We start from the raw sequence: 11,419 nt of genomic DNA on the forward strand, positions 1-11,419 counted from the left end.
ACTAGTTTTTGTTGTACTTTTTGCTTTGGACTGCTTCCACAGCACAACAGGCCATTCCCATTTCTCATGCTTTAAGAAAAGGGGCGTCTTTAGGGAGGTAGGAATTTACCTAGGAATAACAGAAAGATAAATTTTGAGATCATTATCAGTCAGGAGAAATAATTTAAATGAACTGTTAACAAGACCTAGTTAACTTTTCCTGTAGCTAAGCACCCCTAGCTGTTCTCCTGGCCCCTATCTCTTATTTTAGTGTTAAAGTTCCTCCATAGCTTTGTGGTAACAGATGGTGTCTATCAAATAGTTGAAATCTCAGCAAGTATCCCAAGGAGTGAGGAGGAGATCTCAAGCATTAAACTCCTGGGTTTCTCTAGCTCCTGGTCCCTTGAAGCAGTGCTGTAGCACACCAGATGATCTGCAGGCTGTGCATAAAGCAGGACCTCAAATGCTCTCTCAACACTAGGCTATCCATGTAAATGCAAAAATACTCTGTTTTGATCTCCACAAGATACACACAGACTCATTCAAACTGCTCTCTCACTGATCAGACCTCCTCCCCCCCTGTAAGCAGTGTAGGAGGAATTGGTGAGTCTCACCCATGCCAGGGGAAATTTATCCTCAGGAGATGATTAATATGTGTATGCAAAAATATGTGTCATGGATTTCAGAGAGGAAAACCCCCTTGTCGTGGGTTTTAGCTACAGTAAATTTCTTCTCAGTAGCTGTTACAGTGCTGTGTTTTGGATTCAGAATGAGAATGGTGTTAATAACTCACTGATGCTTTGGGCTTTTTGACAAGTCGTGTTTATCCTAGGGCAAGGACTTTTCCCCCCTTGTCTCATGCTCTGCCAGTGAGGAGGTGAGGAAAGAAACTAGGAGGGAGCACAGCTGCGACGGGTAACCTGAACTGACCAAAGGGATATTCCACACCACAGAACATAATTCCCAGTATATAAACTGGGAGGAGTTGCCAGTCTGGGTTTGGGAAGGGGTTCTGGCATCGGTCAGCAGGTCATGAGCAATTGCATCATGCATCACTTTTTTCCCCTTTTTATTGCCAGCATTATTATTTGCCATTATTACTGTATTTTACTCTATTTTCAATCATTAAACTGTTCTCATCTCAACATACAAGTGTCACTTGGATTCTCCTCCCCATTCCACCAGGGCGAGGGGGGTTGAGCGAGCAGTCGTGTGGTCCCTCATCTCCAGCTGGGTTTACACCCACAACACCCATCCACACACTTGCTAGCAAGAATGTACACAGAGAAAAAGGAAAGAATCAAGTCATGCTTGATCCATTTCTGTGGATACATAGTTTAAAGTGGTGAATATAAATTTAAAGACCTCTTTAAAATTTACATTGGGTTGCAATGTTTATATTTTTTTTTCCTGTATTCATAAGCCTCTCCCTCTATTTGCTAAGTAACTTTGCACTTTCTGGACAGTTTCACTACATGTATTCTTAGCAGTCTTACTGTATGGCCCCAGGGAGGAAAAAAAGGAAATTTCAGAGACTGATTCTCTTCTGGGTTACTCCATGATAGCAGTTTGGGTTTGTAACTTGCATTGCTGGATTCAGGAAATTACTTTTGGAGGCAACAGAGTTGAACTGACTGGTCTTATTCCCAGCTCTCTTACTCCAACTTTACTACAGCACAACTATTTCAACAGGGGACAAAACAGGCTTAAAATAATTTTTCTAAGAATGTCAAGCTCAGTTTGCTACTTTACTAGAGCCTTCCCACAAAACACGTGTGTTTGTGAAGTGTTTGAACAACGATTGCCACAGTAGCCTGCAAGAAGGCATTTCTATTGCACATTTGAGCTTATATTTGAAATCTAGAAAGATGATGAACGTGGCACTATCCTAGAGAAGGAAATTGATCTTATTATCATTTTAATTGGTATATTTTGCAAGGTGTTGCAAGGTTTTTATCTCATCCAACAGTATTGAAAATAACATTCTCTAATGCTGGAATCAATTCTTGGGCTGTATTTATTGCATGGGTGTAATATATAACTATAGCCTGGGGAAAACTATCCTTTTCAGTGGCTTATAGTGCTCTCAAATAGTTTTCAGGCTGACCTTTTGATATTGGAATCCAGCCCAGAGATAAATTTGTCTACACAGTTTTATCAGACTTTGCTGAGATATCTTTGACTTCTGAGAGAACAGGTAAGTATATTTGCCTTACTCTTTTCGATCAGAAAGGCTATGAACACACAGCTCAGCTTGAGAGCAGAATTCAGCCATTTGAACTGTAGTTTGTTGGGGTCACAGTCAGATTAGTATATCAGCCTTCATTTCAAACATGAAAGCAGGTTTCCAGTGTTCCTGACTGTTAAGAAATACATGAAACCACGAGCTGTGTTGAATTAAGACAGCAACATCTACTTGAGTCTGCAGAATAACCAAAGCAGACCACGGAGTGAAGTTTTGCTCTTTGTAGCTTTTCAATGGAGAATATGCTCTTTTCAGAGTAATGCTCTTTCCCCCATGCCTCTGGCATACAGGAACAACATCTCACAAGTGAAACAGTTGTCATCTTTTTTCTTTGGAATTCAAGAATGAAAATGTCTTTCAGGTTCTTGTTGAGAAAAAAAAAATGAGGCAAAAGAAATAGCTAATCATCTAAACTGTTTTCAGCTTTGACAATATTCTTTCCAGAAAAAAAAATAAAAGAATTTGCAGCATGAATTGGTCCACCTGTGTAAGTGTCCTAATGAGAAGCCTCTCCAGAAAGAGCCCTGCCCATTCCTATCTGTATGAAGAGGGCAAACACCTCAGTGCCAATACTCTCCACCAGCTAATGGAAAGGGATGACAGATCCCTCTTAAAACTGCTTTTAGTTGCACTTCTCTCTTGCAGTTGGGCCTTGATTCACTGCTGAGTAGTGGCAATTGACAAGAGAATAAAGCTGTGATGGCCCTTTGAAATAAGGTAGATGCAGAGAAGACAAACTGTGTTCAGACACGTCTTGATGTTCAACCACTGTCTGACCTAAGAGAAAATGTAAGCGTGAAGGAATCTCATTTAGCAAAAAATGACCACAAAGAACCAGAATCACACGCTGCATCTCCGGAGACAAACAGGCAGAAGGAGAAGGTTTTATACCAAAGACCTGCTTAGGAAAGTGGGAGAGCAGTGACTCCTTCTCTCAAGGCACTGCAAAAAATGATGACACATCCCTAGGCTGGCCAGGCACTGCGTGGGAGTAGCTTCATCACAGTCTAGTTTCAGCTTCCTCATGCACTTGGGTTGTTTGGTGGTATGTGTCTGTCTCTGAATCTTGATTTATTCCTTTGAAATCCTTTCAAGGGTAATCTGCCACAGAATGTGTTTGTATAAAGGGATGAAAGTAGCAAATATTCACATGAAAAATAAAGGTCAATCAGACACTCTTTATGTGAATCATCATTACACCCATACTTCCTGCTGGAATAATTAGGAGATTTGTTTAGAACACTGTGCTTCTTTTGATTTATTCCAAATCTGTTGTAAATTACTGACTAGAGATTACATGCTGAGCATCTTTGTACTAAAATAATTCTTAATCCATACCAAAAATTTTCAATTTGCTTTAAGGGAACTGCTTCCAGAGGCTAAAGGACAAATCTGTTTCTTCTGTCTCTTCATTCTGCAGCCTGAGTCCTGAAGTTTCTCTGTATCTATGCCATGAGCTCATGGTGTTGATTTTCTTGTATCTGATGTTGACATCTCTTGAAAAAGTGTATGATATTGAAGTTTGCCCATCAGTTTGCCACACAGACCATTGATAGCTAGGAGACACACATGGGACTGAGTAAAATGGGTTGGCTTGAAGTGAAAAGAGAAAGAAACCTCCCAAATTTCTAATCTTGGAGCCAGTACTCCGAAGTGTTTTTTGGGATCACAGTCATCCCTCTGCAAGTCTGCTTCCAGAAACTAAACAGACCACTGAAGGTACCTTTCATGATCGAAACAGAACAGGAAGGCCAGAAAGCTCTTTAAATCTGTTTGTAGGCTTGGAATTCTAAATATATTCCTAAATAAGGAATAGTTACATGAGTACAACTAACCATATGCAATGATCAAGTACAGCCAAATTCTTCTTGTCTCAAAAAAGCAAAGGAGACTTCTCTGCAGAACCCATAGTGAAAAGGGCTGGTTAAAATGGGGATGTCCCTAGAGGTGTTCAAGGCCAGGCTCGATGGGCCCAAGGCAACTTGATCTAGTGGGTGGCATCCCTGCCCATGGTGGGGAGGTTGGAGTTCAACAATCTTTAAGGTTCCTGCCAAGCCAAGCCATTTTGTGATTCTATGATTAGCTCCCAGTAAATCATGAAGCTGACACTGCTGAATAGCCTCTGGATTTCCAGCATTCAATTAACATTTTATTTGTTTGATTAGTGTATTTTTGGGGGGTTCAAGATGAAATTTGGTGCATTCACTCAGCCTTCAAATCCAGCATTATTTAACTGCTTAAATGAGAAATACTGTGTTTTTATGTTACTGGTTTAATGCAGCAAGCAAGCAGAGATCAAAGTATCTTGAGAACTACATTTAATTATAATCACTGCCACAAATGCCAGAGCAAGATGTGGCTCTGTCATAAAAGAAAACACAGTAAAACAATATTATGCAGTTTACAAATTCCATCAAACCACTGTACAAATAAACAATGCTACTGAATCACACAACAAATCATCTTACAATTAGGCCACACAAGACCATCTGGTTTGCAAACCAGCCTACGAGCCAAAGAGGAAAACTTTGAAGATAAATATTGCCATATGTGGAAGCCCAGGAAAAATATTACTTACTAGCACGGAGCATCATTTTGAAATGTAATTCTCCGTGGGAATTGAAGATTTCTTACTGAGGCTAATATGTTTTGCAAGAAACCTCACAAAATGGAAGCATAAGGTATTACAGATAGGCCCAGAGACTGCAAAGGAATGAAAGCCCTTTTAAAGCAGCTGGATTTAGCCTGTCTGCTGCTTGAGTACCTAAGTTAAATTGGAAGTTGTAACATTTTGTCTGTCCAGGACATTTGTCTAGTTGCATAAGGGAAACATCCTGTTCTTTCTCAGTCAAAGTGTACTGATAATGATAAAAAGTAGAATTTGGTCTACATGAGCTTTGAATGGCTAAAGTAGCATTATTTTACCACTCCTTATTATACTGATAATCAGAGATTCTTAGCATTCTGATGGAACAGTTTTGCAAAACTCAAGGTCTAAGGATCAAGATTTACCAAAGCAAACAGATATTTGGAAAGTCTGTCTTCGAGTCACATAATGGTTGTGCAGTTCAGGAGACTGAAATTCAGCGTTCTTTAAAAAAACCAAGGCACTGTAAGACACCTAAAAACAGATAGCAACAATCAATAAAGATGTCTAAAATCTCTCAAAGATGTTGGCAAAGAAACATGTTTTTTCTAAAGTCAGAGGTAAGTTCCTCCTTAATATTGGTGATTCAGGGTCAGGTCCTGGAACATAATGGTCAGTAAAGGAGAGTATTAAAAAAGAAGCAAATCATAAAAACCAGAAAATCAACATCAGCCACTTATCCATCTGAACAAATTTTGATTAAAACAAAAAATGCAGAAGTGTTTCATTTGTTTGAAATTTACAATCTCTGTGCTGTTCTGCTGGTTTGTTCCCAATTTGTTTTGCCTTATCCCATGAAAGACTGTGAACATGTGAAAAGGGTTTATCTTTCATGCTTTGAAACAAATAAATGAAAAAAAAAGTTGAAACATTAAAAGGGATAGTTTAGGACATTTATAGAATGATAAATACACTTTAAACTGTATTGGTTTATATGCATTATATAGGGTATAAAATTGCTTGAAAGCTTATAATTGACATCTCTGGCTCATTAAATGTTTTCTTTCTGTCACAGGTATTTCTCATAAAGTTGATCAAAGGTTTGGATTCTCCAGAAAATGGCTCATATGTTAAGGATAACTCAGAAATGCTGAAGTCACAGTTTTATCCTTGCAGGGTTACTAATGGAATCTGTACTCTTGGTGCTGAGGTATTAGAGATGGGTTCAAGCAAAGTTTTTACAAACTAAGAAAATACCTTTAAAAATGCAGCCTCCACCCCCAGTTTTTGGCCTCATGGCAAATGTAACGTCCCTGCAGTTGTCCTGATTTAAAATTTTCCCCATTTGTGGTGTCCAGTGCAACATCCTTTAAAGAGACATTACAAAACTAATTGGGGTTGTAGAGCTTTTGTTTCACTAAGATGTGAAATTGCACACAACTGTGTCACATCTCAAGCTGTCCTGATGCACACTGAGCTTTCATGCTGGGTCTCCATTTGCTGCATTAGTTCAGTCCAGTGATTTCAAGGGAGGTCTGATTTATGTCAGCACATGCCTTGATAAAACAGAAAGAGAAGCAAAAGTGCTGTTGGCCTGACTTTGGCTGGTTGTAGGTTTGGGGCACCAGAGTATTTCATTGTGTATTCAATAGATGCTGCATATCACAGGGAACACTACTGTGCTTTATGTATTCTATCAGCTCATGAGAGTATTTTGGTCTGAAATTTCTCTAAAAGTTCCTTAGATCACAGGGTGGAAAAAACATGGCCTGTTCTAATCCAGCTATAACAGTTGAATCTTTTCTCAGGTTTGCTGGCTGATTTCTTACATGGTTTGAGGTGCAGTCCCTCCATTTTCAGGCTGTTTAGATGACGTGGCCAGTGCAGAATGGAAGATCTCTCCTTTTGGAACCACTGGGCAGCAGTTTTCATGGAGATTCAGAAGGTGGTATACTACACAAAGGTCTGCCAGTTTACATCATATATATAGATCCCAATTTTGTCAGAGTTATGCTGATGATTAAAATGGTGAGCTAGCTGGATGTGCAGGTCTCAGCTTACGATCTTTGCATTACTTACCGCTTTTTTATTTCAGACAGCAGCAGTTGTATTGCCAGCATTGATAGCAGGTCTAGACCTACACGGAGCAAGAGGAAGACCTGACCTTTGCCCTTTCACTGGAGGATAGATAGCTAAAGCTGTGGAGAAAACCAAGACAAATCTTATCACTCTAAAGGATTTTCTTCCCAAATGACTATGGTCTCAGGCTTCTTTGACAGAGCAGCACCAGTTTCTGCTGTCTGGAGGTGTGCTCATGGCTAAGCATCAGCTCTACCCCAGAGATGGCTTAAAACACGTGTGAGTCACAGAAAGAAGAGTTTTGGATGGGAAATTTGGAAAGGATGTGCTGGGGTAGGGCAGGGAAGGGAAGGGCAGGGCAGGCAGGAAGGGTGCCCATGGCTGGGAGAAAAGGGCACTTATGGGCACTTTATCTCTGTGGTTTTTTTCTCTGTTGTCTGCCTGTCTCCTGGTATTTCCACCACAGCACAGGCTGCAGCCCTTAGCATGCAAACAAACAGTCAGAAAGAAAGATGCCTCCTCCCAAGTGCCTGGATTTTGTCTGAAATGTGAGCAGGAGGTGCAGGAGATGAAATCTCCCTCATCCTTGCTGAGGCCTGTCTCTGCAGCTGATTTTGAACAGCACTGAGTCACAGCAAAAGACATCCTGAACTCCCTGAAGCCAAAGAAACACTTGCCAGCATCACAAAGGGGATTCCCAGCCACCTCACTCATGTGCAGCGCCTCTGGCATCCAGTGGCTTGCCCAGATTTATTTATTTATTTGTTTTATTCACTTCTGTTTTGTCTGGAAAAGACTAATCTGTTTCTCTTCCCGTGGCTCAGGTCTTTCTTTCAGCTCCTGCCAAATCCAAGGGCCACGTGTTTTGCAAGCCTCTTTGGAGGAGGCGCCATCCCTCGTCCCTTATTAGGCTGGCCAGCAGCCAGCTCCTGGGAGGTGACCAGGACCTGCGAGGAGAGGGATGTGGTGCCACAACAGGAGGGAGAGGTGTCAGGTAGGAGATGTGGTGTTTGGCAACCTGCAAAGGCTGTGGGGCTGAAGTACCACCCTGGGATTGGCTTTAGCCCTGGGCTGGGCTTCCAATAGGGACACAGCCCCCTCTCACACAGGGAAAGGCAAATAGGGTGGAGAGAGGAGGAAAAGCGATGCTCGGTGGCACCGGCAAAGTTTGCCAAGCTATGAATATGGCCCTTAGCACCTGGGCTGTGTAGGCTTAGCACTGCCACAGAAAGCCTCTTTCGCCCTTGCCAGCGGGCGCCATTCTGGCTGGGACAAGCCTCTCAGCTGCTGTCACAGCCAGGCCACTGTCACCCATGGAAACACACCAGTTTGGTTCATCTTTGTATTTTCACCTGTGACTTGCTTGGGAAGGGCCCAACTGGCATCTCCAAGGAAAGGGGCTGATGGCTGGCACACGCCCGGCAGTCAGACTGCACTGGGGAAGGAGCTGACCCTTCCTCCCTTTCTGGGGCGGCTCAGGCCCAGCTGTGCTCCCATCACAGGCTCAGAGCCTCAGGGTGAGGGGAAGGGCATCGTCAGAACCGCCGAGACCCAAAGCCCTTCATTGCGGCTGCACACACAGCACTGTCCTGACATTAAATAAATAGTAAAAAAAGAGAGACAGGGAGCGAGAGAGAGTGAAACGTATACCCTCCATTTCACACAGTGTCCAGAAAGCCTGGCTGTCAGCATCCCGCTGGACTCCCTCCAGACAGGTATTCATTACATAGATTTGACTTTTTAAATACGATAGAAATGAGAACTGCAAACTTAATATGTTTTTCTTCTTGGGAGATGAGGGGGCAGGAGGGAGGGGAATAGCATTTACCTCATAATTTCCTTTTCTCTTCCCCCCTCTGTATAAGCCACATTATTCTTTCTGCAAAGGTACTTGGGGAAACTTGCTAAAATTTTCCCTCATGCTTGAAATTTACTTACCCTGGGTAACAGGAAATGTGGTGTCTTGTGATGTAGATTGTTATACCAGATGGTAATCTTAGCACATGCTATTTGTGTAGATCTGCGGTGCAAGTGAGTCATCATTTGTAGCTGACCTTCACTGCTGTGAAAATACTTCTTTCAATAATAACAACAACAATAACAATAACAATAACAAACAACCTTTCGACAGGGTTCGGCTCTGCCTGGCGTGAAGACAAGGGCCTGCTGTGCAGCCGGTGAAGGTGGGTCCTGGGCTCTCGGCAGAGCACTGTTACAATCCCTCTGGAGCGGGATCCAGGACTCATTACGAGTCTTTCCATTGGCTCTGCTGAGCTCTGGATCAGGCCCAGGTCGTGTTGCATCACATTTCTTTACAGCCTCCTTACGTTCCCCTCTCTGCACTCCTCTGTTGACAGAAAGCACTTGCCCTTTTTCTGCCATATAGGAAGAGGCTCAGCCCCATAATAAGACCTAAATAATGGGACCAGCTTGCTGCTCTTTCCAGAGTCCCTGCAGCATGCTGAATTTAGGAGGAAGACCGTAAGATGCATTACCCCTGAATCAAAATTTTGTTTGCAATTTCTGAACCTCAAAAAGGAGTACTTTTACATGAGACAGGTATCAAAACCCATTGATATTTCAATGGAGGGCACCAGCTTTTGCTGGAGCCTCCCACAACACCTGTGGCAGCTCAGCCCTCCTTTTCTCTTTTCACTGTCTGCACATAATTCTGAACACAGGTTCCTGCTTCAGCAAATCTGCAGACCTAAGCCCAGATCCTGCAAGGACTCGACTGGTACAGGATTGAGCTCATAAAGTGAAATTACAGTTGTTATTAGTAGTGCCACTGCAGTTCTGCAGAAATCCAGACATAGTATTTGACTCCAGTGTTTCCTGCAGCAATGAATTCCACTCTGGGAAGAAGCATTTCCTTTCATTTTCCTGAAGTTGTCTTTCTACTGTGGGATTTAAGACAAAGATTCATTTTTCTTTCCATTAAAATTAAAATACTGGATGCTAGCAGAAAGTGGTTTCTGGCTCTTTTTAAACATCAAAACCTCAGACCTTACTAGCTGTGATAGCTTTCCAGAGCTATTCTTCCAGGCATTTCAGCATCTACTTCTCTGTGTCCTAGAAAAAAGGGTGAGAGTTTCAGACCAGGGTACATATTCTGCTTAGAAAGTTGTTTGATAAAATAAATAAAGCATTTAAGTAAGGAGAACACAGAAGCCTATCATATGTCAAACTTTTCAAAACCAATTACAACTCACATCTGATAGAGTGAAAATCACACTGGCAATTAGATCAAGAATGGCTGATTAAATTCCTCAGGCTCCCCAAATCACAACGCCAGTATTTGTTTCAAAGACCTTAAAATTACTGTATTTAAAAGGCTGTTATTCAATACTCTTCTCTAACTCTAAATTGCTCCTGATGTCAGCTCGAGGTACATGAAATCCTGCCTATGGCATATGCTTTAGCTGATCAGTGCGCATGACCTTCATGGCAGCGTGCGTATCTTTTGCTTTGTACTAATCTTCTCTAAGATCAGAGGAGATGGATATTGTAGAAGAGGCAGTAGGTCGGATTAAAAGCCTATTAAATCAGTGGAAAAACTGGATGTTAATGGACTTTAGATCAGGTCCTTTGTGACTGATTTTGCTGGATCGCTGTTGCAATAAAAAGGCCTCTTTTCTCATGCTGAACTGTACTTATCTTCCAGCCAGGGGAGTACAAGTGACACATATATTCATCTTAACTTACTCCACATTTTTCGGCTGCTTTTATGAGTGGATTGACCAAGCAGGAACTAGTTGCAAAACAAAATTAAAAAATCACTTTGTACTGCTGTGAAATCATAGGTTTCTTCAACAGCCTGTCTTGTTCAGGAGAACGTTGTATTTGTTACACTGTCCTGCTGGTAGCAGTGATAAAGTGTTTTAAAATTGAAGTCCATTTTCTTACTCTCACATCCAGTATATGCAGCCCTTGTAAAAGACAGAAAAATTCCTGATGTTTGAAAAAGTTGCTTTTGGTGCCAAAGCAGACAGAAAACGTCTATGCTCCTGTAGAAATGCAAGGGGAATAAAGCTGTTTCTAAGGGGATAAATGTCTCTCCTATTTCCTATTCCCTGTTACTTTGGTTACTGTTACTTTTAAACATTCCAAGCATTTTGCACATAATAAAAAAATGGCAAAATCCCTGTTCATTTCTAGACACTATTTTCAAACCAAAGCTGCTTGTATCAAAGAAAAGAGTAAAGACCAAAGTCCATCCCACTTCAGTATAGCAACCCATCCTAGGTGAAGCTCTTGCCGCTCTGCTTTTTGAAGGAAGGAGATACAAGAAGAAAAAAAATGTAAAAATGAGAATAAAAATTGTGCAAGAAGGAGGACTTGAAAAACATAGTGATCTTTGAAACCAAAGATTATGATCACCATGAACTGTGTTTCTTCCTTCTGTGGTTTGGTCCAGGATGCAGGTCTCATATATGGCCGTGCTATGACATTACATAGAGTGCTCAGCTGCGGATAAATGTGACTGTCATAGCAGTTATTCCTTGCATCACCTCTCTCCCTCTACTGCC

Source organism: Corvus brachyrhynchos, unplaced genomic scaffold (assembly GCF_000691975.1).
Source record: "Corvus brachyrhynchos isolate BGI_N302 unplaced genomic scaffold, ASM69197v1 scaffold101, whole genome shotgun sequence".
NCBI classification, from domain to species: Eukaryota; Metazoa; Chordata; class Aves; order Passeriformes; family Corvidae; genus Corvus; species Corvus brachyrhynchos.